The sequence below is a fragment of the Mytilus californianus genome, unplaced genomic scaffold (assembly GCF_021869535.1).
Source record: "Mytilus californianus isolate M0D057914Y unplaced genomic scaffold, xbMytCali1.0.p SCAF_7, whole genome shotgun sequence".
Taxonomy (NCBI): Eukaryota; Metazoa; Mollusca; class Bivalvia; order Mytilida; family Mytilidae; genus Mytilus; species Mytilus californianus.
In genome coordinates, this window is record NW_026262723.1 from 62,351,370 (window position 1) to 62,378,587 (window position 27,218).

Genomic DNA, 27,218 nt, shown 5'->3' on the forward strand with positions numbered 1-27,218 from the left:
AAAATATAAAGCTTTTAAGAAGTTAGCTAATGCTGCAGGATCACTATCCCTATGTCGAGCTTTCTGTGACAAAAGTCGCAGGCTCGACAAAAACCCATCCTATCTTCACAGCTTAAAAAATCTTTTTAGACATAAAACAAGTTTTTGTTTTACCATGCTCATTGACAAGCAGCAGTTATTTCATATATCCAATTTGGAGTTTTTTTGTGTGAATAGAAGGCTTATTGTAAATTTTAAAGATCAGAACGCCAACTCCTTTAAAACTAACCAACTTAATCAGAATTGTCCATTGAAATTATGAGAAAGAACTGCAATACAGTTTTGAAAAAGTTATAAAATTGTACAAACTAGAATAAGCCATGGCGAAATATTAGAGAAACAAGAGAAAATACTGTAGTAGTCTACTATAACCAAAACCTTAGAAGTGTCCAACAGTAGTGCTTTTTTTAAAATGTGAATTTTTAACTTTGCCTTCTTGTTCTATAGACATGGAAGTCAATATAAGTTATTGTTATCACTAAGCATAGATCTATCTCTTAACCACTCTCTGGTTAATACCAAACATGGCAAAGATGTTCCATTTTAGGTTTTCAGCAGTTTTTGTTTTTGTTTCAGTGTGTAACTCCAAGATATAGAGGTTGAACATCAATAAGACAGCAAACCAAAAACATTATTAAATGATAAAAAAAAGTCTACATGGTCAACATATGGCTTTCAAACATTGACAAGTGGGTGTAACATACCAAGCTCTAAATCAACACAAGTCTTACTATGAACTAGTTTTGAATTAATAAAGATCAACTCAAAATTTCTAAATTATAATACACGAATGTTGATAAAATAAAAATAAAGTAAGAGGCTATCTTATAAACTTCAACTAAAAATCTAAAATGTCATACTTAAAGCACTATTATAAAATCTTCCGTACACATGGGTGGAGACACACTTTGTAAAAAATAGGCACATAGATTTATCCTTGATGAGACGTCCAGCCAACAATATCATTTGGCACTTGTCATTAACTGAAGACCCTATCCTGAATTCTAGAAGTCTATTGTGGTTAGTTATTTTAGGCTACCCAGTCTTCACATTTTTGGGGATATTTACCCATAGACCCTGTTTTTTCCCCATTTATTCGTATTCACCTAACAAATTGGTCCTTCAATGTGCCATGGACTGTAAATTCAGAAATTATTGTGTGCATTTATTATTGCGATTTTTTAAGAATGGACAAAAATGTGGGATTAATTTTGGCAATTTCAGGAAAATCTGCATACAAATATATGTAATAGATATTAGAATGTGAGTTCTTATTATTGCGATACTCACCCAGTCTCTTTATTCACATTAATACCCCCCCCCCCCCCCCCCCAATAATTTCTGAATTTACAGTATCTAAAATCAGTGAATAATGCTAAAAGAGGCTGAGATACAAAAATTAAAATACACCATTACCCATCCCATCCTCAGAACATGATCAATTACATTTTTCGATATGATCTTTGAGTAATCAAATTCAGTTAGAGAAAATTATGAGCAATTAGAAAGGCGAAACTTACACCAGCAGAAATTATTTTTATTCAAATTATTAAGAAATAAAAAATATAATCTCAGTATAAAATTTACAAATTTCTTACCTGGTTTTTGAACATAACATGATTGTGATTACACAATCAAAGATCTGACTCAAACATTTCCTTACATCTGTTTTATTACCAAAACATGCCTTAGTGAGGATGTGGCTTGGCCTTGTGGCTTATAAGGTCAACTTTCAATTTATGACCTCAGATATAAAACTAAGGGAAGAGAGCTAGCTTAGTATTGATTTCTTTTATACTGACCATTCATAAAATTTGGTGAAATTTACATTTTGCACTTTAATCAAATTTTCAGGTGTTTACAGGTAACTAAATCAAAGATATTTACATCTATTTACAGGTAGAAATGTTAATGAAATTGATTAAGAATTCTATCCAGATACAATATATGTTTGATATCTCTTTAAATTGGTTTGTCAGGCAATATAGTTATTTTATCTCTCCAATAATAAGGAGAAAGGAATTCCTTATATGATGGGGTGCAGTGAGGTTTTTACATACCATGACAGTGCTTTTATTTGTTCATACTAATTCTTTGTAGGCTTTTAAAAAGTGAATGTGGGTTTTCAATTCCTAATCAGTCAAGATTTTCAAAATTATACTAATTTGTATTTATTCAAAACTTGCCTTTCATTAATCAAGAAAAAAATACGGTTTCAGGGGGAACCAATAAACATTAGCAAATTAAAAATAATAATACACACTGTCATATTCATTAGGGGTGGGGGTGGTGTATTGTAGAGGGTGTATGTCTCCCCCACTGTCATATTCATTAGGGGTGGGGGTGGTGTATTGTAGAGGGTGTATGCCTCCCCCCACTGGCTGATTCATTAGGGGTGGGGATGGTGTATGCCTCCCCCCTTTGATTGGAAAATATACCATTTGTAAGGATAAAATTGTACAAAAAAAATGTTGGCATGCTACCCAAATCACTAATTCTTTCAATTTATACATGCAATTACCTCCCCCCTTTCAAAAATTCTGGCTCTGCCTCTCAAACATGTACTATCACAGAACTGTTTACCAGATTCTAAAGAACCGAGACAAAAGTTCACAGACCTAGATGATATTTTCATCCTTGGACTGATACAAGATAGGATATATGTATTTTTTTTTATTGCACAGATTTTACTTGCCTTACAAAAATGCCAATAAAAAAAAATCTTAATTCTTTTTTAAATAACAAAGGTAAGGATTTAGTTGATAAATTATGACGCTTAAAATATTTTTTCAATTTTTCGAATTTGTATAGTTTCATTCATTTCAAGTTGTAATATTCATTTCTATTCAAACTGGAAAATTGTTAAACAAGGTTGTTATGGAATTTAACTAACTTTATTATCTCTAATTAACAAGAGTTCCATACATTAGCTAGGATAGGAGAAATAGTTTTGGTTTGTTTTTTGTTTATATTCACGGATGAGTCAATGATATGTACTTAAGCTTATCAATTCACACCAATTATAATAATTTAAGGTGTAGTCCTGAACTATTTCTTAAGTAGTCACTTTGTCTTGTTATAATTACTCCATCATTACTCTAATAACATAAACAAAGGTAGTACAAATAGGAAATATTGTAATATGAATTTAGTAACAATGACTTCAAAGAGAATAATTAAAGGTTTTTATACTAAGTCATCTACAATTACATAGCATCTTACTTGTTATATGTCATAAGTATTGAGATTGTGGTTAAGTTTAACTTGCAAATGCATTTTTATGCTGTCAAGGACGTATATTTCAGTAATATAAATCCTTGATGCTGTATAGCAATTTATAATACAAAAAATTTGAGTTATCTCCCCTAGAATAAAACAAATGTACCTGTATATTCTACATTGAACTAATCCATAATCCATTGTACCGAACAACTGTACGAAAATAAAATCACAAACTTTCTGTTAAAATGGATCTCCACACACATTAGCAACTAATTTATCAATCATACTTAATATTCCAACAAAAATATATATTTTTTTGTTCAATTAATTTAATTCTTTACATGTGACAAAACCACATGGTACATACATTCGAATTAAGATATTTTATGTAGAGGTATGACAACTATGATAACAAGGTATCAGTCAGAAAAACAGCTTGTCATAGCCTAAAGCTTCAAATTAATGTCCAATTTCATTGAGTTGGTCATAATACAATTGTAATGTGAGGTAAAAGGAGCTCCATCGATCACATAATTAAAATTTTTATTTTCATGACAGGATGTGTTGGAAATTAATAAATGCTAAAAAAAGTAAGTGTAAAGGAAACTGTTCTTTCCTTTGAAAGATTGTTGTGTACTAATTGTTTCCTTAAATTGAAAGTGTTTCTATTAAAAGAGGAAAACATCTCTTCAAAAAGGTGCTTCTAAATTAAACAGGGAATGGTTAATATTTCGTATATGAAATTTCATTATATTAATACTATAGGTATAAAAATTCATGCAGCTGAATTAGGTACTGATAAACATGTTGAATGACGTATGGTGACCCATAGTTGCTAACATCTGTAATAGGGTAGTTTATGTATTTAAAGTTTTTTTTTTGTCATTTTTGGAAAACATTTTATTTTGATTATTAATAGGAAAATTGTATAATTATTATGTCAGGTAAATTTTGTTCTGTCAGCATGTCACTAATTACTAAAGGCAACATTAATATAATTAGTTTTATCTTTTAATTGGCTTATTTAAATAAGCACTATTCTTACTTTTTACCTTTGGCAGTTTTGTAGTAAATTTTTATAACTCAAATTATATAAATTTAAAATTAGTAATACTCATAATTTGAGCTCTTATTAGAGGTGCTATAAATTGCACAGTCAACTTTTTGAAATCAGTCATGATGTAGTCAGCAGTCTAGTCTCGTCGGTGTCATCCAGAAAGGAGTGCTTCCAAAGCCAACCAGGCTCGGCTACTCTGAGGAAAATCATCAACTCAAAAGACTCAAACTCGATCATCTCAACTCAACCAATCTTTGGACTTCAAGTGAAACATTTAGTGGAAATATTTTAATTGAACTTTAACTTTGGACATTTAGAACTTTCAACTTTAACTGCGATTTTGGATTAGTGACTTTATAATTTAGAACATTTGGATTTTTAATTATTTGTTTATTGTTTTGGAATTATTATCATCATTTAGATCTGTTATTATATAAAACTGTTACAATTTGCTGTGTGCTTTATAGTTTTGCCTGCCATCCCTCAAGTCTTGCGAAAGACTGACCTCCTGTCCCTTGGGTTGTGCATGTTCGATAGTCCCCCTTAAACTCGACGTGCATTGGCTCTTGGTGACACATCCATGACCTTTGGTCTCTCATGGATAGTTCTCATTGGCAATCATACCACATTTCCTTATTCTAATATTTTACTTGGATTAAAAATCATTACGTTTATTCAAGACACCTAAAAACACAAGTGAATACAGAGTTCAAACTTTATCTATTGTCATCAACCAAATTTATGTATTGTTAGAATAATAAATATCATAAATTCACTAATATTTAAGGGAGAGTAATTCTAATTTCACTTATTTTGTGGATGGAGACAAAGGTGAATTCAAGCCTTAAAGGAAATGCATATTCTCAGATGTTTTGATACGCTTGGAGTTGAAAATTGATATACACAAAATTAAACGATTCCACCTCATTCAAGAAGCATGTATCATGCACACTGAATTTTCTATTACTACAACTGGGTCAATGGCACTGCTGGTTGACTAGCTGGCAGTCACAAGAGTACAATATATCAAGCACTAGTGCATTCCTACTGGCATGATCTAGATGATTATAATAATTATCAGCTTATATTTGATGTTTTGAACCAAAACTGAGCTATTAACCCCCTCAGGCGAAGTTGATGCAAGATGGTTTTGGCAGTTTAGACCCTTTTTGGCTTTAATGCTCTTACTAATATTCTATGTATTTGGCTTCATTCAAGTGGCTTGTGATACAATATACAGTCATGATTTAAATAATACATTCAGATTGCAAATTTCTAATTTATAAATCATGTAATTACCAATATACTAAAATTTAGATCACAATATTCCTTAGGGCAAAAATTGGCCTATAACAATAATAGCTGTTCTGGCTGTGTTGATCTAGTGTCAAATATTAAATAGATTAGCAGTTTCCAAAAGTTATAGTCTTGAACCTTCTACCAGAAAAATATGCACTTAAACTGGTTACTAATTTTCAGTTCAACTTCATCATAATTCTTACAAGTCTGAGAATCTACCTCTATTTCCATACATGGGATGGTATTCTACATAGTGGAGAAGCTAACATGCAGTTCCCCCAAGGAATGTATAGTGCAAAGTACCTGATTTCTACAATAATATTCTTTTACTATCGTACAAAGGAATAAAATCACTGCAGATTTATACATTATCATTCAATCATCAAGCATGTAATTGCAAACTGCAAAAATCTGCAGTAATACATGCCTACATTACAGCTGCATATTTGAGAGGCAGAAAGGGGGAATGAAAAACATTGAGCATAAAAAAAACAAGACAAAAGGCATTCTGCCATCTTCACGGAACAATCTATCTTTTTGCAATATTTTTTTATAAATCTAATTGCAGCAGGGGGGTAGGAACCTATCAGGAATGATTCAGCACTGAGGAATGTTCACATGAAGAGATAAAATGCAGGTTTATATATAAACCATCAGTCATTTACAGACAGACTTATCAACAGAATCGTAGATAATTTGTAATAATTTACAGTTCTATAGTGTAAACAGAATGTCATCTCTATACTACAAGATATCATACCTTGTATGATCAGAGAATGGTAGAATCAATGGTCAAATCAGTAATTAAGGAGTACTTGTAGACAAAATAAGCTTTGTTTGTTGTAATATTACATTATTTGCAGAAGTCCATCACTAGAAAAAAATATTCTAGAAGGCATCAGTATTCTGGACAAACATAGTTTTAAAAATGAAAACATATTAGAAATGTTTTTTTATCTTGCATATAAAATATTAAAAAAAAATCAGTCAAAGAACATGCATACACAGTGCTTGCCAACAAACACTTGACCTATTTATCTAATTCTTAGATGCTGCAATGTTAATGTTATTTCTAAACAGAACATATATTTCTGATCAATCAACAAAATAAACAACAAAAAAACCAACAGAAAAAAGAATATGGGAATACAACTAGAAGACACCAATTCTCTGCCTACAATGTATAATAAGAATATAGGTTTTAGGGGTATTGACATACATCAAACAACTTGAATGTGTCTTTGAACACCAATTTTTCAACCTTAAAAATATTAACAGATTTACGACTAACTTTTGAAACTTTAAATGAAGTTTGTCTTTTTTCCCATTAGTTAAATGTTACCATAGGATTTCTGAGAAATTGACTTCAGATAAAGCTCTGCGACTCTTTTCACAAAAAATCTTACGATTAAAATTGATTGTAAGTTATACTGAAATGTGTATGACTTGCTAGTATTTTTACTCTTAAGATTTTTTGTGAAAAGAGCCACAGACATTTAATGTAGGAAATAATATTTCTTATTTTTATACTAGTAGCAACGACTAGTATAAAAACAAGCATTCTGAGAGTATTGCATGGCAATACATAGTCCCCTACCGGGTAAAAATTCATTATCCTGGAACAAAATGCTAACTTGTTCTATAACTTGTCATGGTGTAAACAAAAAGTAAATATCATGTCAATATCTTCAAGCATGACTAAAAACAGTGTGGAAAACTGATTATATGAGTGAATTATTCAAGTCCAAGGACCATAACTCTGCACAAAATTATTAGACCTAAACAAAAATTTGAACTTGATCTGTAACTTTTCATGATAAAACTATATACCAATTATCAATCAATATCTTATAAGCATGTTGAAAAAAACATTAGATATGATTAATAGTTCTCTAAAATTAGATATGATGTAATATTACAGTGTATATCTATTTTCAAATTATAATCAAATATAATTAGTAGTTCCAAATATTTTTTCTTTCATTTGTCACAAACTAATATAGATTTGTAACTTATCTATAAAATGTCAACAACTTTTATCTACACAATGTAATGTATTGAAATATATACATTTATAAAAAATAGATTATTATCTAATTAAAGGATTTCTCTTCATATTTTTTTTTATATATATAGCATTCAGAAAATTAGTTTATACTAAATAACAAACAAACCTGCCAAAAAATTCTTCAAATAATTTAACAAAGAATGTCTTTTAAAAATGAGTTATCTCCCTTTGTACAGAAATATGGTTTAACATAGTACTCTAACATTAGATATGGTCCAAAGGGGTCGCTAGGGGAATAATAAGGAGGTGTGGTATGATTGCCAATGAGACAACTATCCACCAGAGCTCAAATGACGACAATATAAGCAATTATGGGTCACTGTACGGCCTTCAACTATGAGAAAAACTCAAACCTTATAGTCACCTATAAAAGGCTCTGACATGAAAATGTAAAATAATTCAAACCAGAAAACTAACGGTCTAATCTATACCAATACAATTTATGAAATACAAATATGACATGAAACATTGACAACCACTAAATAACAGGCTCCTGACTTGGATCAGGCACATAAAGAATGTGGCATGGTCTAAAATGTAGGTCATAGTGACAAAATTATGTTTAGCAGGTTTTTTATACCATTGATTTATGAGGAATGGACATTTAAGAAGCTTGAACAAACCTGATATACACACTACATATATGTAAATCCTTATGTCCCTTTACTTGACATAGGTGAGGCATATAAAAGAAAAGAATAAAAAAAAATACTTTAATCTAGTACATGACCGGCTATCTAACTAAGCTCAGTGAGCATAAGTATGAAAAACAAACAAAAATTGATCACACAAATCTATATATTGACATCAAAGATCTCTTTATACTTCTTGTTAATAAAGTGGCCATGTGTTTTATTTCTTTGTAGGTTAATGATCTCATGTATTTTAAGGACTTTAACTGTGTTTAATCATAAAGTCATTAGATTTCCTTTTTTAAGCTTGGCTATAATTTTCATCTATTTTTATCTCTGTCTTAACCAATTTTAAACTGAAATATGTCAGAGAGTTCAAACTAGGAACATTCAATTATACATGTTTGTTTCATTCATGCATGGCCTTCAGTAAATCAAATGATACATGTACATTTTTTTTCAAATTAAGGTTACAATTAAATTAGTCTTTATATTACTAATTACTGTGACTTGACTGTTAGTGTTGCTCTCCACCTATTGCAATTTATTCAAAATTCTGACCAAATTGCAATTTGTTTTATAAAACCAAACTGTTCAACTGATCAGAAATTTGAACAAACTGCTGTAGAAAACCACAGTCAAGTCGTGAAAGTGCAAGGTGATAAAATAAAGCATACTTACAATCCTATAAGTCTTTAATTCCACATCAATGTTATTATGGAAATTCAGTCTAACAGTTTGTATAGAAATTTTATTGTTATTGTCATGCTAAAGGTGATGGTTAGTAATTTTGAATTGCTATAAAAATGTCCAAACTAAGCTTTCATACAATTTTTCTTTCGAAAAGTCTTCTATATTCATAAGAATTAGACATCATTTGAATTAAAACATCTTACATTTAGTAAAATATATGTGAAATTACAATACGTTGTTAATAAGTTTCTATGGGAGATAACCTAAAACATTATTCTTTTGAATATAGAAGACTTTTCGAAAGAAAAATTGATTATCTCCCATGGAAACTTACTAAACACGTATTGTAATTTCACACATATTTTACTGAATATAAAATGTTTTAATTCAAATGATGTCTGATTCTTATGAATATAGAAGACTTTTTGAAAGAAAAATTGTATGAAAGCTTAGTTTGGACATTTTTATAGCAATTCAAAATTACTACCCATCACCTTTAGCATGACAATAACAATAAAATTTCTATACAAACTGTTAGACTGATTTTTCATTATAACAATGAAGTGGAATTAAAGTCTTATAGGATTGTAAGTATGCTTTATTTTATCACCTTGCACTTTCACGACTTGACTGTGGTTTTCTACAGCAGTTTGTTCAAATTTCTGACCAGTTGAACAGTTTGGTTTTATAAAACAAATTGCAATTTGGTCAGAATTTTGAATAAGTTGCAATAGGTTGAGAGCAACACTTACAGTCAAGTCACAGTAAAAAGAATATCATTTGATTGTGATCGACCTTAATTGATTTCTCTGCTCTCATTTAGTTAAATATTTATCAATAGTTATCAATTGCAATTGGTTTGTTTGCTAATGATATATATTTAATGCATATACATTTAAGGTGGTTCCCATTACATAGTGTGCTGACTTAATTTGTTGATTTCTAACCATGAAATTCCAGACTAATAAAATCCCTTAATCTCTTTTGCATTTTCCTATTTTTCAGGAGAGAATTTTCTTTTGTTTCCATGACCTATTATCTTTCTGATTAGGAAGACATATAGTATTGTCTATTCTTAATAAAAATGTGAGGCTGCCGTCTAATTGACCTTTACCAGTACCCAATATTTGAATTTGAAGTATACCTTTCATTGTTGGTCTCAGTTGATGCAGACATAAATTCATTCATACATGGTCATTCCTATGGTACAGACACTCAACACTCCTTTATAAACCTGTAAAATAAAGAAAAACTGTTAATTGGCATTGTCTAATTAGTACTAGACCAAAAGGGTATGTACGTAATGAGACCTCCCTATTCCTATCCTTCTTTCCCAAACTTTTTATGAAAAACACACTCTTGAGATACAAAATATCTATATCTAACACTAAAAAGATTGGAAAATCTCTGATATCTAAGGATATGATTTCCAATGTCTGATCAAACAGATACTGAAGGGTAGGAATTCCTATTTCTAAACAGGCAGATACTAAAGGGTAGGATTTCCTATGTCTGAAAAGGCAGATACCTGAAGAAAGATTTCAAATGTCTGACCCAAGGCAGATACCTGAGGTAAGATTTCCAAAGTCTGACCAAGCAGATGCCTGGTGGTAAGATTTCCAATTTATGACTAGGCAGGTACCTGGAGGTAAGATTTCCATTGTCTGACTATGAAGATACCTGAGGGTAAAATTTCCATATGTCTGACCAGGAAGATACCTGTGTGTATTGTATCCTATGTCTGATTAGGCAGATACCCGAGGGTAAGATTTCCAATGTCTGACCAGGTAGAGTTTGAGGTAATATACCTAAGGTATAATTTGCCTATGTGCAATTGGGCAGATTTTTGAGGATATGATTTCCAATGTCTGACCAGGTATATACCCGAGGATAAAATTTCGGATGTCTGACCATGCAATGTTTGAGGTAAGATTTTGAATGTCTGGCTTGGCAGATATCAGAGGGTAAGATTTTGTGATGTCTAACCAGGCAGATACCTCAGGGTAAGATTCCTGTCTAACCAGGCAGATACCTGAGGGTAAGATTTCCTGTCTAACCAGGCAGATACCTGAGTGTCAGATTTCTAATGTCTGACTTGGCAGATACTTCAGGGTAAGAATTATGATGTCTGACAGGCAGATATTGGAGGTTAGATTCTACCGGGGTAAATGACTGAATAAGCAGATACCTAAGGTATTATTTGCTGCTGTCTAACTGGACAGATTAAATAAGGGTAAGACTTCCATTGTCTGACCAGGTATATAACTGAGGGTAATATTTCTGATGTCTGACCAAGCAGATACCTGAAGTAAGATATCAAATGTCTGACCATGCAGATAAATGACGGTAAAATTTCCAATGTCTGACAGGTTTAAGCGCACGAGAAAAGAATGAATACTGCCAGTGTTTAATTCTTTTTCTCAGCCATCTTTTTAATTCAATTCCCCCCAAAAAGTTAAAAAATATCAACTCAATAGGTTGGATGAGACAAGAATATCCATAGAAACCATGCAACACTTAAAAGCTCCAATATGGTGACAAAGAAGCCCTTAATTCTTATTTCAAATATTTCCATCTTAAACTTCATCCAAATATTTTTCCATTAATAACAGAAAATGTGGGGTAAATTGCAATGAGATAACTACCCAAAAACACAAATAACAAAAACAGACATCTCTAGGTCACCATATTTCAATGATGGAAAAGCGCCAACATTGTAAAACAAGTTCTAAATCATCATGAGTTTACAAAATCAATACAAAATTTTCAATAAGCCAAAATAAATAATAACAGGAAGCGTGGAGGGGACATGATCAAAGAAAAATAATGAAATTTTCACTGAAAAACAATCAGTGAAAGAATTAGAACACTTAATGATATATGATGACTACCACTTTTGCTGTAGAAAACCAAAAAAAAAATAAACATGCAATGCTATTAGGTACTGAATATTTTTTAATGTTTCTTTGAAATTCAGTGACTGGTTTATGAAAAATTGCAGGTGCATTTGTAAGAAGTGACCAGATAAATTAAGAGATGAACAATTAGTAACAATGATCATTATATACAGGCCTTTAAGCTAAAAACTTGAGGGTACAATCAAAGAGGTTCTGTTTCGAAATAGAACCCTCTGATATAACACAACTATCAAATAATGAATGATAGATTGCTTGAAGTTAGTAAAAGCAAGCCCAGAGTACTTAGTGTGTGCATTCAGAAAATCTTTATTTGTATACTCTTAGTATTTGGCAGTTTAGTACTTAAATGATGCAGTCTATAGTCTGGCTGAAAACAGAAGGAACCAACTAATAATTAGACAGGTGCAATATCCTCCCTGAGCCATAACCTATTAAAATATTTCATAATTAGTTAATCATAAATTCAACAGTGGGGTAGATACACCTGCCAAAACATACTTTTTAAGCTTTGACCTACATATGTAAAATTTTGTTCTGGCATTTCTGATCAAAGCTCTCAAATTAAGCACAAACATTTAGTAAAAATAGCTGCCGATCTTATCTTCCTACAAAAACAGTACATCCAACACCCAGGTTACGACTTCTTACTACAAACACTGGATTCTTTGGTGGAATGCCAATATTATCATTGCTGCAAATTACACAACCTAATCATTGCATAAATGAGGGAATGAGGTATCATTATATACATATAAATCAGCCACATGTGTCAGTCCAAGAAATTACATTTTCATCAGATCATACTGACATGTGTTAATGCTGGACCAGTTGTACAGAAAAATGCATATCAAAGTATCTTCACTTTATGTATTATGCAAGACTAAAAATACTTACATTCCACCCCCAAAAAACTTTAGATTTGGTATGTTTCTGTACATGACATCACATGTTCTCTGTGAAATTCTCACATTATATCTAGCTACCAGCTAGTCAGTGTACTATCCAAAAAACAAGTCAACCTCTCAACTGCTTCAGCAAGGTCTTGCTGATGTTTGGGTTTAACTTCATAAATCATAAGATTCATGAGAATTATTAGCCTTGATTTAAAAATAAGTAAATTTTGATAGCTTTAGCAGAAGTGACCTTTTATAAAACAAATGCAATTTTCAAATGAGCACTCAAACATGCCCTCCCTTTTATGGAGCTACATATATGGTTAATGTATAGACTTTTTTACATGTTATACTCCTCTGGGAACAATATATCTATTTTTTTATTACCTGGTTTGCATTCTGCACAATTCTGTGATAAAATGCTTGCGATTTTAACAAATTTGAAGTGACAGAATACAAGTTTGATACACTAGCATCACTATAAAACTAGTTTGAATGACATTTTATTGATAATATCAGAAATTATTAGGATAAAAGCGAGTCCGTTTTTAACACATATCCGTTTCTGTATCGTATCTTTATTAACTATGGCACGACGATAAAATCGACTACAATCAGGAAGTGTCAAGTCCCGTCAATATATATGTTCCTGTACTCCTTAAACAGTCTAGTTTGCCCCCTCCCTTTTTCAAAATCCTAGATCCACATCTGCATAGCAGGACATGTATACTTACATTCCCTGACAAAATGGCTGATATGCTTTTAAATCAATGAAACAATAAGTTAACATCTTTAATTCATTCTTTAATTAACAAAAAAAAGAAGTCCAGAATGCATCTGGAATAGTAATGAAATGATTAATAAACCAGGAAGCAGGCAACAAAAAGATGTGTATTTCTACCTCTGACATATCATGATTTAAGAACAAATGCTTCTATCATCATTAATGATTCAGACTTGTACTATCATCAATGCTCAGTTTTGTGCCATATGTATTTCCCATATATAACTGCTTTATAGCTTACAATTCACTTTGATTAAAATTGTTATATATCTTACAATTCTCTTTGGCTTTTTTTTGCTTGTAACTAACACTTTCTTTATTTTACAGTACATTAATATTTTTTACTGTATTTTGAATTTCATGTGTACCAGTTTTCCATTTAAAATTTACAAAAGAAAAACTACAAATAAAAGAAAGATTTAACATCAGTATTAATCCAGTTTAAGGGACATGCATTGTTAGGACAAGTTGTGAAAACAGTAAACAAAATCGAAAAAGGTTTTTCTTTTTTTTCACAGCCACTAATTTCTTTAAACTTAAAAAAGAACTTATGCAAACTAGCCAAAATAAAAAACTTAATATTCTTACCAGTGTCATACTTTGAATAATTACAAATTATATCCAAATAGTACACCAAGATAAAAGCCATCTCAGAATTACAGAAGTTGCTCAAGTTACACCATTGTGGAATGCTTTGTAGCATTCTCTTCATTTCTCCTCATAAACGTGCTACAGTTACATCTTATCAGAAAAACATGCACATTCAAGGACTTGCAGATCTATTTGCATGTTCTGGATGGCTCTTCTAAATACATGAATGTAATAACTTTTAATCTGCATAAATTATATCAACAATGCTTATGTCATAGGTGCATTTTCCTCCCAGTGTTTTTAAAGTATTTTTCAGTATTTCATATACATTTTTCTGTATGTTAGATAATTCTAGAATTATTTGTTCATAATCAAAAGTTTGCTTTATTAAGGAATTAAGCTTATTTCTCATTTTTCTAATTTAATGGTACTTTAATTAAATTACCTATGGCTAATTAGAAACATTTGTATATGTCACACATGTCTTTGAGTATTTCTCTTTTTCATAGTTATTGTTAATTTAGTAATTAGGTAGACAGATGTCATTTGATTATTAAAGTTTAATCCTTTAATTGCATTTGATCTTAATTTCACTATTCATATTTTTACATTTGGCATTTTATATACAAAATCATTATTACTCGGATTAATTTGAAATTTATGTCTCAGCTTGAGTTCTTTTCAGTTTTGGTATAAATAGTTCGTAGAAATTTTGATACTTCACTATTAGTCACAGTCACAGTTACAGTAGGGAAAAAGTCACTACAGAGTCACCAGAAAATCAGCATGTAGGGACAAGTAACATCATAGTCACTTAGGTGACCATCCAGTAACGACAGTAAGTGAATTCCAGGAACAGAGTACCTACAAGCCAAGTAGGAGAAAAGAAGTCAGCTTCACAACTGTGACCAAACAGTTCGCTCTTCAGTATCTAACCGGCGTGGCAACTCGGGATATTCATTAGCTATCAAGGATGTGTTTTAAGACCCAACAACTGGAACAGACTCAACTTAACTATACAACAACTGGTACAGTTACAGTTAACAACAGTGTGGAAGGAGTTTGGAGTGAACCTACAGAGTAGCGTCTGTATCCAGTCTTGGCTATGCAATCAATTTTCAGTTATAACCAGATTGGCCACCAATCAACTGGATTCATTGTACGCCTCCACCAGACAACATGGGACAGACTAACAGCTCAACGGCTCAAGACCTTCAACTCAAGATACCGTTTCAACTAAGTGACTCTAACATCTAAACAACTTTGGACAATTCAAATCAACCAACCTACTCATCGATCAGAACATTTCCATATTAGTGATTCAGACATTCTCAACCTTAAAATCAGTTATTCTGCAAATTCCTATTTCGGACAATTCCAGCTAGTGATTCTACAAAAGTGATTAGACAATTCTTAAGAACAGTGACATTTAAATTCTTTAGTGCGTTTGTTTTAATTATTTGGAATTATCTTTGGCATATATTGTTATTTATTAAATTGTTAAACGTTTTAGAGTATTAACTTTGCCACTTGTCTGTCGTAAGTCTATTTATAGACTGACCCCTTGTCCCTTGGGTCAGGCATGCACAGTTAGTCCCCCCTAGCAAAAAGCATGCCACACTGGCCCTCGGTGACACTTATCTAAACAATATTTCATCTTAATGTAATATAAGCTGATTGATTTCAGAAATGTACTGGTTAAAGAGAAAAAAGGATATAAGAAATATACTGATGGTACTGAAGCTATAATGCAGACACTTTTTGCCCAAATTTTTTTTTCTGAATATTCAGAAATTAAACCCCAATCTGCACCCATAGATATTCAAATACAGAAAAATTGTGAACCATTGTTTGCATTTACTTAGAAAAAGAATAAATGAAGAAAATAAGGTCAACGTCACCAGACTGCCAAGCAAAAACTTAAGGATAAAAAGGGGCAGAATATACCAAACGGGCAATGAATTACATGTAGTCATAAGGTTGACAAACAACACCTTCAAGCCAAATGAAAAGAAAAGAACAACATGTGTACATTGTTTTTCTAACTCCGGCATGTATCCAAGATTTGATGTTAAGGGAGGACTTTGTGATAATTAGGAGCAAGAGAACCATAGTATGACCATAAAATTGTATGTAATTTTACCTATAAATAACAATTTTGTTCTGTTTTTAGAGGCCCCCATCTGAATCCACGTCTGTTACCTGCCATTCTGTTCAAATTTGCACTGCTGAAAAAAGACTGGACCAGGATTGACAGCCAAAACCTAATTATTTCACACAAGGTCCCAGTCAATTAAAAGGAACACAACTCAAAGTTGTCTACCAACAGTATAAAATTAAAGGTCTGGGTGAAGAAATGTTCTTGCTTGACCAAAGATATTTATATGGTCATTTTTCACCAAAATCAAGGGTAAAACTATTAAATAGCAAAGATAAAATTTGCTCAGTAATTTTAAAAGTAATGTTCCAAATAATCTGTATCTTCTTGCACTTTAATGCTGTTTGTACTTTTGTTGATGTACGTAAAACATGTAAACAAGATGTTAAAAATATTACTGACACCTACTGTCACAGAAATCAGTCATCATTCAATTAACATGCAATAAACTACAATGTTATTTCATTGTATTTTATCAGGAATATATATGTACATCTTATAAATTTGCCATTTTGATATTATTTTTTTTCTTTATTACAATCAGTTAGTTATATTTGCTCATTTGTAGATCTTATTTTGTGGCATTTTTGTAGGTGTTGTACAACTGTTTACAGTTTATATCTATTATCTATCTATTACAGTTTCTGAAATAAAAAAAAATCATTTAATGGTGGTACCTAACACTACAGGGAGATAACTCTGTAAAATCAGCTAAACGTTTTAATTACGTTGTATTGTTAATGAAATATTAAGCTTCTCAATGATTAAAATTAGTGTTTGTCAAACTGCTATATATCCAATGAAAATTTTCCGAGAAAGTGATTGGTTCAAGTTTTTTGAAATTTTCATATTTTTTTCAAAGGGTCAAAGTAAATATTTTGTCAAAATTTTATGAAAATTAAACGAGCCAAATTAATTTTAGTCAAGGTGTTGGGTACCACCTTAATGGCAATTAATCCTATAACTAGTGTGATTATTTATCAATGTTGACTCCCTTGTAGATATTATTTTGTTGATCTTTTTCGCTTTCTTTAAGTTTTTCTCTAACTCCAGAACTATAATTTTGACAAAAATCAGCATTCAGGGGGAAATGATTTCTATAAGGAGTCAGATGACAATTTCCGACAGGAAGACTGATTTGTAGATTCTATTGTGCTAAACATGTTTGCAATATACTGTTGCTCTCTATCTATCTTTGTTTTAGCAAAAAATCAATAATGGGTAAATGGTCATTAAGCAGCAATAACTCCTAAAAGAAGTCAGTTGACATTTTCAGCCAAGTTTACTAATTTATAGATCTTATTTTGCCGAACACGTTTGCTTTTTGCAATTTCTCTTTATCTATTATAGCTACTAGCAAAAACGCAATAAATGAAAATAATTAGTCTTTCAAGGGCAATAACTCCTGTAATGGGTCAATTGAAGATTCTATGATTATGTTAAACATTTCTTACTATCAAACAATCACTCTTTCAACTAAAGTTTCCAGAAAAAAATACAATAAACAGCTGTGCCAAGAGCGCATGATACACCCTTATTGTGCATATTGAAATTGTTGCTCTGTAAAAAAACATGCCTGAGGATACCATTTTAATCAAACAGATTAATATGTTCACAATTCCAACAGTATGTAAAGTTTTCACTAAATCAAACCAAGCAAACTCAAGTTATGGTACAAAATGTGAAAAATTTACTAAAATCTGAAAATTAAAGTCCCATAACTCTGGAGCAACAAACCGGAAACTTTAAAAAATCAAAAGGGATCTTCCTTTCATTAATCCCCACAAAAAAGTAAAATCAATCCAGGAATACTGGAGTTAGAGCGTGATTTCTTAAAAAATTGCCTTAAATGTCAATATTAAAGTGCCGTAACTCTGGAATGACAAACCGAAAAATTGCCACGCAGCTTCCTTTTATCAATCCTCACAATACTGGAAAGTTTGGACGAAATCAATTAAGGGTGTACTGGAGTTGGTGCGTGATTTGTGAAAAATAGCCAATCCAGTGTTCTCCCCAGATATTTCATTAAGCATTCTGGTAAACAGGGAAATTTGAAATACCATCTTGTTTCTAAAAATTATAGCATCACATCCATAACACAATCTATAAGAAAACCACTTCAGATAGCATCACATTCAAGTAATATAGCATCACATTACCATGATGCTAAAAGGCCCTGGGGAGAACACTGGCAATCATGTAAGTGTTCGATAAACAGGAAGTTGTTGAGTGATGAATCTGAAAACGCATCACACGGTATAGTTGACTTATGTAAACCCTGAAACCAAATTTCAGAAATCCTTGTAATTTAGTTCCTGAGAAAGATGCCACGAAAAATATTCATGGGACGGACAGACTGACTAACGGATGGACGGATGGATGGACGGACGGACAGACGGATGGACAGACAGAGGTAAAATAGTATACCCCCACTTTTTTAAAGCTGGGGTATAATAAATGGAGAATGTGTCCATGGGACACAGATGATGTACATATGGATGGACGGAGGGACAAGGGTAACACTTAATGCCCCTTCCGGTGATGACAAGGGCATAAAAAACTTTATCTTAGTTACCCTAAGGATCATTCAGCCCAAGTGTAGTTGAAATTGGTCCATTAGTTTCAGAGTAGAACAGCTTTGAAAAATTTTACACCTGAAAACAGACACATTAGGTATGGCAAAAGCCCACATTGGCCTTTTCAGTCCTATTAAACTGATATATGCATACAACTTATTATTTTAAATTATTAAGAAAGAAGAACGTCTGCAAAGTAAAAATGTTGATGTCTGGACAGACTGTCCAAATCAAATTACTTCAGCAGAGCCTTATATATCTGGATGCATCCCAACTGTGCCACAATTCTCTCTGAATATTACATCATGACTTCATGTATTTTCTACATATATTCAAGAAAAAATCTGCTCCAATGAGTATTTCTTGTAACAAACGCACTAACATGCCTACGTGAACTTGTAACTATGTTAACATGGTACATAAAAACTAAAAGCAAACTAAAAAACTGTTCTTAATTATCAAGTTGTATTATTTTGGAGATGCTCCCTGTATTTTTTATTATTTCAGTAAAGTGAGGCAAAGATCCAAAAATTTGATGAACAGCTGAGCAGGTAGTTGTGTGTATATATATCGATGATAATGATGCTTTTCTGCTGACGTATTATTCTTCTGCTTGTAACATCCACTTTACATGTCTAAGAATTACTAAGAAGTCAAGTTTTAAAAGACTTACAAGTTTCTTATTTGAATTACATAAAACTCATTTCTAATAATACATGCAAGTTCTTACAATATTAATTGAGCCATTTCAATAGTTGGTTAAAGAAAGCTAGATTTTGGCCAATGACGAATCAAATAAGCTGACTAAGTAAATATTAAATGATACAGAGATATTTCTCATCTGGGTGTAATTTTAATAAAATCTAAATGCAACACTTAATTATGTAACTATGCAAAAGTTTCGATGTTAATGAACCATGACTGAGGGGGTGGGACCAAATAATCCTCCTGGAAATGTTATTTGCCAAAGCTAATACAGCTGCATACCAAATATCATTGGTCTTTCATTTGTAGTTCACCTTAAATTGACTTCTTCACTAACTAAAACATTTATACTATGAAAAAGTTTAAAAATCAATGTACCAAGTGGATAGGGCCGAATAATCTCTTTGGAAATGAAATGAGTCATTACAATTGAATACCAAATATCATTATGACTGTCACTAATCATCTGCTGTTCCCCTTGAACTGATCTTATCACAAACTTTAACAACTGTTGACACCCCTGCTACCAACAATGCTGGAAACAGCAGGACCAAGTCTCCTTCCTTGAAGTACTCGTTAATGAAGTGATATAGTTTTGATCATGTCAAATTCAGTAGAGTATATATTGATTGATTGATTGGTGCTTTAATGCCACTTTCAGTACTATTGTGCTATTTCATGGCTGTCTGAGTTTTTATTGCTGGAGGAAGCCAGAGTGCCTGAGAGATAACCACTAACCTTCCTTAGGAAAACTGACAATCCTAGTCAATTAAGATTGGAGTCGAGCACACAACCACAGAGTTGACAGACTAATGATACACTAGTTCGACTACTAAGACCACTCTGCCACCCAGGCCCCTAGTAGAATATATAAGAAATGTGGATAGCAACTGGCAAATATTGCAGGTAATTTCATTTTTTGAACTTAATCAAAGGCTTTAGTAAAAGCCTCAAGATGATAAAATCTATCATCATCTTTGGCCAGATGAGCTAAAAAAACATTAGTTATACCATCACATTCCTGACTTGTATTTATCATAAGATCTAAAGTAACATTTTACATTTCTTGATATACCTTCTATATTTGTATACCGGTCTACCAGTAGAGGCCATTAATTTTCTGGCCTGTCCATTCATATGTCCTGTATTAGGATAAAGTTTTTGTTTAAGATAGTTTACCATGAATTTTAGTCACATCAATGTAAAAATAAGTACACATGTTCTTTGTGTGTTGATCTTTTTTACATTTTATATGCCAAATTATAATTTTGACTAAAATTTTACAGCAGTGGGACATTGTGTCTGCCCTATGGACACATATTCTTGTTATGAATGGTTATGAGGTTGTGACATCCAGACATAATTTTGATCCAAAACAAAATACTAAAATCTTGTTCCTATATGCTACAAAGGGTGTTACAAGTTTTCAGACTATCAAAAAAAAAGTATAGTTATAGTATATGTGTTTAACTTTCTCAATGGTTAAAATCCATTTTTTCTAACTATAGTCACTGAAAAGCAAGAAAGTTTAAGTTAAGAATTGTACACATAATTAATAGTTCATCAATGCTTTATATCTTGGTCTGAAGAAGGCGTCATGATGATTACAACTGGCTCTGAAAAGTAAATAATTCAAATACTATGAGATTTATAGTTATATTCATCATTGTGACAACTGTCAGCAATGTTCACTGGAGACTTGAAACACTTAAGACTATGAAGTATGTCAGGTGATCCACTCGTGCATGTCAGAAAATGAAGCAAGCAATAGCAGTCTATGATTTGCTGAGTGAAAAATAATTTGAATCAATTAACAAAAAAGGAGGTGCACAACGGCTTTATTTGGTGAAAATAATTATGAAAAAAGTTTTATAAAATATTTAGTCAAGAGTTTAGAAGAAACAACAGATACAAATGTGAATTGTAGTGTCTAGATGTGACAAAATCCATGTCATGCTAAAGTAAACCCCAAAAGTTGTTGAAATAAAGAAAGAAAAGAACAATTTGTGTGCATGAAGATTCTCTGAAAGTTTTATGTGCGGTCTTAAGGAGCATTAGTAAATAAACTAGAGGCTCTCAAGAGCCTGCATGTGTCACTCACCTGATTCTACTTTGGTTTTGGAAATCATGTTAAAATAGATAAAATCATAACAGATACCCTAATAATGAGTGAGACCAAATTTGGTTTAATATTGGCCCTGTAATTTAATAAAAAATCCTGGTGGCCATCATGAACAGTAAATCAGCAACAAAGTAGCAACACTTCATCAGCACCTCATAAGAAACAATGTCATGTTAAGTTTCATTCCATTCAGTGCACCTCTAGAAGAAGCATTTGTATGTATTTCCAATAGGGTTTTATGTTAAAGGAAGTCCCCCCGCTGGCGGCCATCGTGGACAAAGGATCAGCTTCAAAGTAACAACACTTAGTCAGCACCTCATAAGGAAAATTCATGCCATGTTTGGTTTCAATCCATTCAATGGTTCTCTAAAAGAAGACATTTGTAAGTATTGTCCATAGGGTCCTTTGTTAAACACTGTCCCCAGCTGGTGGCCATCTTGGATGATGGATTGGCTTCAAAGTAACAACACTTGGTCAGCACCTCATAAGGAAAATTCATGCCATGTTTGGTTTCAATCCATTCAATGGTTCTCTAAAAGAAGACATTTGTAAGTATTGTCCATAGGGTCCTTTGTTAAACACTGTCCCCAGCTGGTGGCCATCTTGGATGATGGATCGGCTTCAAAGTAACAACACTTGGTCAGCACTTCATAAGGAACATTCATGCCATGTTTGGTTTCATTCCATTCAGTGGTTCTCTAAAAGAAGACATTCAAATGTATTTCCCATAGGGTCCTATGCTAAACTAAGTCCCCGCTGGCAGCCATCTTGGATGATGGATCAGCTTCAAAGTAACAACACTTGGTCAGCACCTCAAAAGGAACATTCATGCCATGTTTGGTTTCATTCCACTCAGTGGTTCTTTAAAAGAAGACATTTGTATGTATTTCCCATAGGGTCCCCACTGGCGGCCATCTTGGATGATGGATCGGCTTCAAAGTAACAACACTTGGTCAGCACCTCATAAGAAACATTCATGCCATGTTTGGTTTCATTCCATTTAGTGGTTCTCTAAAAGAAGACATTTGTAAATATTTCCCATAGGGTCCTATGTTAAAATAAGTCCCCCCGCAGGCGGCCATCTTGGATAATGGATCGGCTTCAAAGTAACAACACTTGGTCAGCACCTCATAAGGAACATTCATGCCATGTTTGGTTTCATTCCATTCAGTGGTTCTCTAAAAGAAGACATTTGTATGTATTTCCCATAGAGTCCTATGTTAAACTAAGTCCCCAGCTGGCGGCCATCTTGGATGATGGATCGGCTTCAAAGTAACAACACTTGGTCAGCACCTCATAAGGAACATTCATGCCATGTTTGGTTTCATTCCATTCAGTGGTTCTCTAGAAGAAGTTCAAAATGTAAAAAGTTAACCACGACGACAACGGACGGCAAGTGATGAGAAAAGCTCACTTGGCCCTTCTGGCCAGGTGAGCTAACAAGTGGGAAGGTAGGAAAAATGAACTGACTTTTCTAAATTATGATAGTACATAGGGTTCACACTTTGTTTTTGCAACAAATAATCCAGGACAATCATATAATTTTTCAAAGATTGTATAAGAAAACATTCATAAACATGATAAAGAAATCATAAGTTTCATTATGCTTTAAGACATTTAGACAAAAAAGCTACCATGAACAGAAATTATTTTGCTGTGCACAGTAAGAGTGGGGACCCTTGTAATTTATTTTCCTTCATAAATATTGATTATGAAGATGTAAATCATGAAGAATTTAAAACATAGCCATGCAAGATTTGGAGTAGTTGGCTAATTGAATTCTAATGAAAACAACTGATGGAATTCAGAAGACATATATATGACAGACAAACTAAGACATTTGGAAACCGAAAATATGGCAATATATCAAGTTACATAACTCTAGAATGACATTTATAATAATTGTCTCAATGGAACATAGCTGGCTTTAAGTAGTTCTAAACATAATGTCAAAATCTGCACCAATTTTTTTAAACCATAGTTTTTAACTTAATAAATAAAAGAATGTAAACCTTAACTTTGGCTACATATGTACAAAAGAAAGTGGCAAAACTCAGGAACTGCAAATTTCATGTGATTAAGTTAAACTTAACTTTATAATCATGATAATATTCAGTTGTCCCTAAAAAGTTCAAATATTTGTAATAATTTAGTTGAGGGCTTGTAGTAACAGAAACCTCTTTAGTTACCATTTTCATAACTTAGCAACTAAAAATATCAAACTATGTCAAAGGCAAAGTTAATATATTTGATGGCTTAATAAATCTGCAAATAAAATGAAATTATTTATCTAGCAACATTGAAACCTCAAACTAAATCATTTTTTGCAGAATCATTGCTCTTAGTCATATCAAAAACTATCAATTTTAAAACCCTAAATACATTTCCCAATTTCAAATGACATGGTCAAGGCAATAAACAGCGTGAGAGTCGAAATGACAAATGCATAAAAAAATTGAATGCCCCACCCCTTCTTTCAATTGTCTTATGGTTGGGGCATAAACATCCAGGCATATCTAAGTGTTACATGTTGTCTGATGTGAAAATTTTAGAATAGGGAAAGAAACAAGCTGATATAAACATGATAAACAAAAATGATAATAGTACGAGTGTCTGTTATTCAGTTACACAACACTCAGGAAGAACACACAGAAAGATTCCTTCTATTATACTAATACAGATTTCCTGCCTTCACAAAAACAGTTTCTATATATCAATGTGTTTATACATACAAGATGAAACCTTCAACATGGTTTTCTCATCATCATCTCTATCTTATGCAAAACTTTCCACCTTCCTTACCAAAAAAGTCAATTAAAACATGTCAAAAAACATCAGTTAAAAAATAAATTATAAGATGCTTACCTCAGTAATCCAACTTTCACTTTCAAAAACTTTTCAGATGCTTTAAATTGAAAGAATTGTGGGTGTAGAATGAATTACATCCCCAGAGTTTTTCAGGTAGCCATTTACACCATTACAGCCAAGCTCTGTGTTGATGAGGATAAGACTGGAAACCTGACACTTTCTTTAACAAATGAACCATACAACACATGCCATTTCTATGTTGTTAGATTTGGGTTAATTAAGGTCACTTGTGAATTAACTACTTAATGATTAATGTAAAATGGGGAAGCTGGAATTTATTATTTGAAGAATTTAGTGAATTTTTCTCTTCTGAATTCTATATTGTTTTTAAACATACACTCATTGAAAACAAATATGCTCTACTCTGGGGGTAACCAAACGAATGAATCATAATGTGAAATAAGACTTTTCAAACCCACATTTGTATATGTGTATCTTTTGATCACATGTTTAGTTTTTTAGCATGGAACTGATACTTAATAGTAGTAGATTTAATAGGGTTTTCGACAGTTTTGGAAAATTCCAAAAATTATTCTCTCTCTAATCCTTGAAGTGACAAGCAAAACTCAAGGTTATTAGGAGCATGAATTGCTCACCTGGCATTCTTCTTCTTAAAATAAAACTGTCTGTACTAAAACTGTATAAATAACAATTTACTTATTTAAAACCAATGTATTGACAAATTTTGCAAATATTTGCATTTACCTACATATTAGTAACAATAGTCATCTTGGTGGCAGCTCACACAAACAGGAACATCATAGGTCATTCCTTTAACACAATATTTCCAAGAATCATTAGGTTTAGCAAATACTTTTTGAAAGTAACATTGACTAGTTCACTGAAATATGCCATTTGGTCAATTTAAATCTAAGTACTGTATATATCAGAAAAATATCAAAGCCAAGACCAACGTTAGAGTGCCAAATAAACATAGATACATAGAGACCAAACAATTTACATAACTAAAATGTGAATATTAAAAAAAAAAAAAATGACTGAGAAGCCTGTAAGAGGCTCCACTAGGTTCAATTTTAAGAATTGCCTCAGACTTTTAAGTAAATTTACAGGTTTATGTTTAAGGTCCTTTTTTAAAATGAGACCTCAGGTTGCAACCCTGAAGGTTTCTGCCCAAACCCCACAAAGTCAGGGGTCATATTTGACCATGTTAGTCACTTTTAGGGGAATGAAATGAATGCAAACTGATGACAAGAGCTTATAGTGGACCAATGTTTCATAACAAAGAGCTTTGGTATTTCATGAGGGGGAATTATTCTTAGTAATGTGCTCACCAATCTTATCCTTTTTTACTTTGAACTAAGAAATCTGTTATCAATAAATCTTGCACAATATGCAAATATTATATACTGTAGGTAGGCAAGGTTTGGAGTGCAAGATGAGCTAATAACACAGGTTCCTTGGTTCAGAGTCATAAACAGCATGGAGTTGATTGATAACCTTACTTTAAATTACCAACCAAGTTCATCAAGTATTGTAAGCACCAAGACTCTTATCTTTCATAACAAAAAAACAATATGTGTCATTAGGACACCATACCCTCATACAAAGATATTTCCACATTCAGTAAACAGTGAAATCTGGGTCAAAATCCTAATTTGGATCATCTTTTAAAAGTCCATATCATAATTAATGAACATGTGTACTATATTTCAAGTTGATTTTACTAAGACCGGACCATTTACACTTGCAAGAAATTGACCCAATCTTTATTTGAATCGTTCCTAAAAAATCCCGTTTGTGTTAATATTTGCAGAAGCAAGATTATCAAAATCGATCTAATTAAATCTAGTGCATTTACACTGCATTTAAAAAAGAACCAGTCTAAAAATCACACACTGCAAAATAGTGTAAAAATACTAAGGAAATATTTTGGTCATTGGAATTACATATGCAGTTATTAGATATCTTTTTTTATTTACATTTCACAAGTCATTAAACAAAGAAATAAGATACTATCACTCTAATAAAGGGGATGGTCAATGCATTTGAAGATGAGAAATTTACAATTTAATGATTCAGAAGAATGATGCAAAGACGGTGGAATCTATTCATTTAATAATAAGTAGATGAGGTATGATTGCCAATGAGACAACTATCCACCAAAGTTCAAATAAAGTGGATGTAAGCAATTATAGGCAACCGTACGGCCTTCAACAATGAGAAAAACCCATACTGTATAGGTGGCTATTTGTTTACTTGTCTTGTCCACACATTCTATCAATAGGGAAATCTGGATAAAGCCTTGAGAGGCAGACATTTCTAAGGATATCCTGAACTGGACATGCACAGATTTATTCAAAAAAATAAATATAACACTTTCCCTTTTAGAAGGATCGATCACAATCGATCTAAGTGTTTACACTTTAAGAAAGATCGATTCAAAAAAGATCGATCTCTTCAAAACCACCTCTGGATGTGGAGTTTTTAAATCTGATTTAAGATTGATCTTTTCCGTTTACATCAGACTAAAGATCGATCTAAGTGTTTACACTTTAAGAAAGATTGATTCAAAAAAGATCGATCTCTTCAAAACCACCTCTGGATGTGGAGTTTTTAAATCTGATTTAAGATT

The 27,218-nt window shown here is 32.2% G+C and overlaps 1 protein-coding gene across 7 annotated transcripts in view; it reads right to left on the minus strand.

The window, feature by feature from the left end:
• LOC127707483 (uncharacterized) overlaps window positions 1–27,218 on the minus strand; it is an 87,967-nt gene that overhangs the window by 50,306 nt on the left and 10,443 nt on the right. For 4 of the 7 annotated variants that reach the window (XM_052212058.1, XM_052212057.1, XM_052212052.1 and 1 more), the window contains exons 1-2: window positions 24,623–24,760; window positions 10,155–10,244 (exon numbers count right to left, since the gene is read on the minus strand). The gene's annotated coding sequence lies outside the window, so the exon portion shown is untranslated. Of the gene's footprint in view, window positions 1–1,637; window positions 1,731–10,154; window positions 10,245–14,193; window positions 14,336–24,622; window positions 24,761–27,218 lie in introns of those variants that run through there. The other 3 variants (XM_052212054.1, XM_052212053.1, XM_052212055.1) reach the window with 3 other exon arrangements.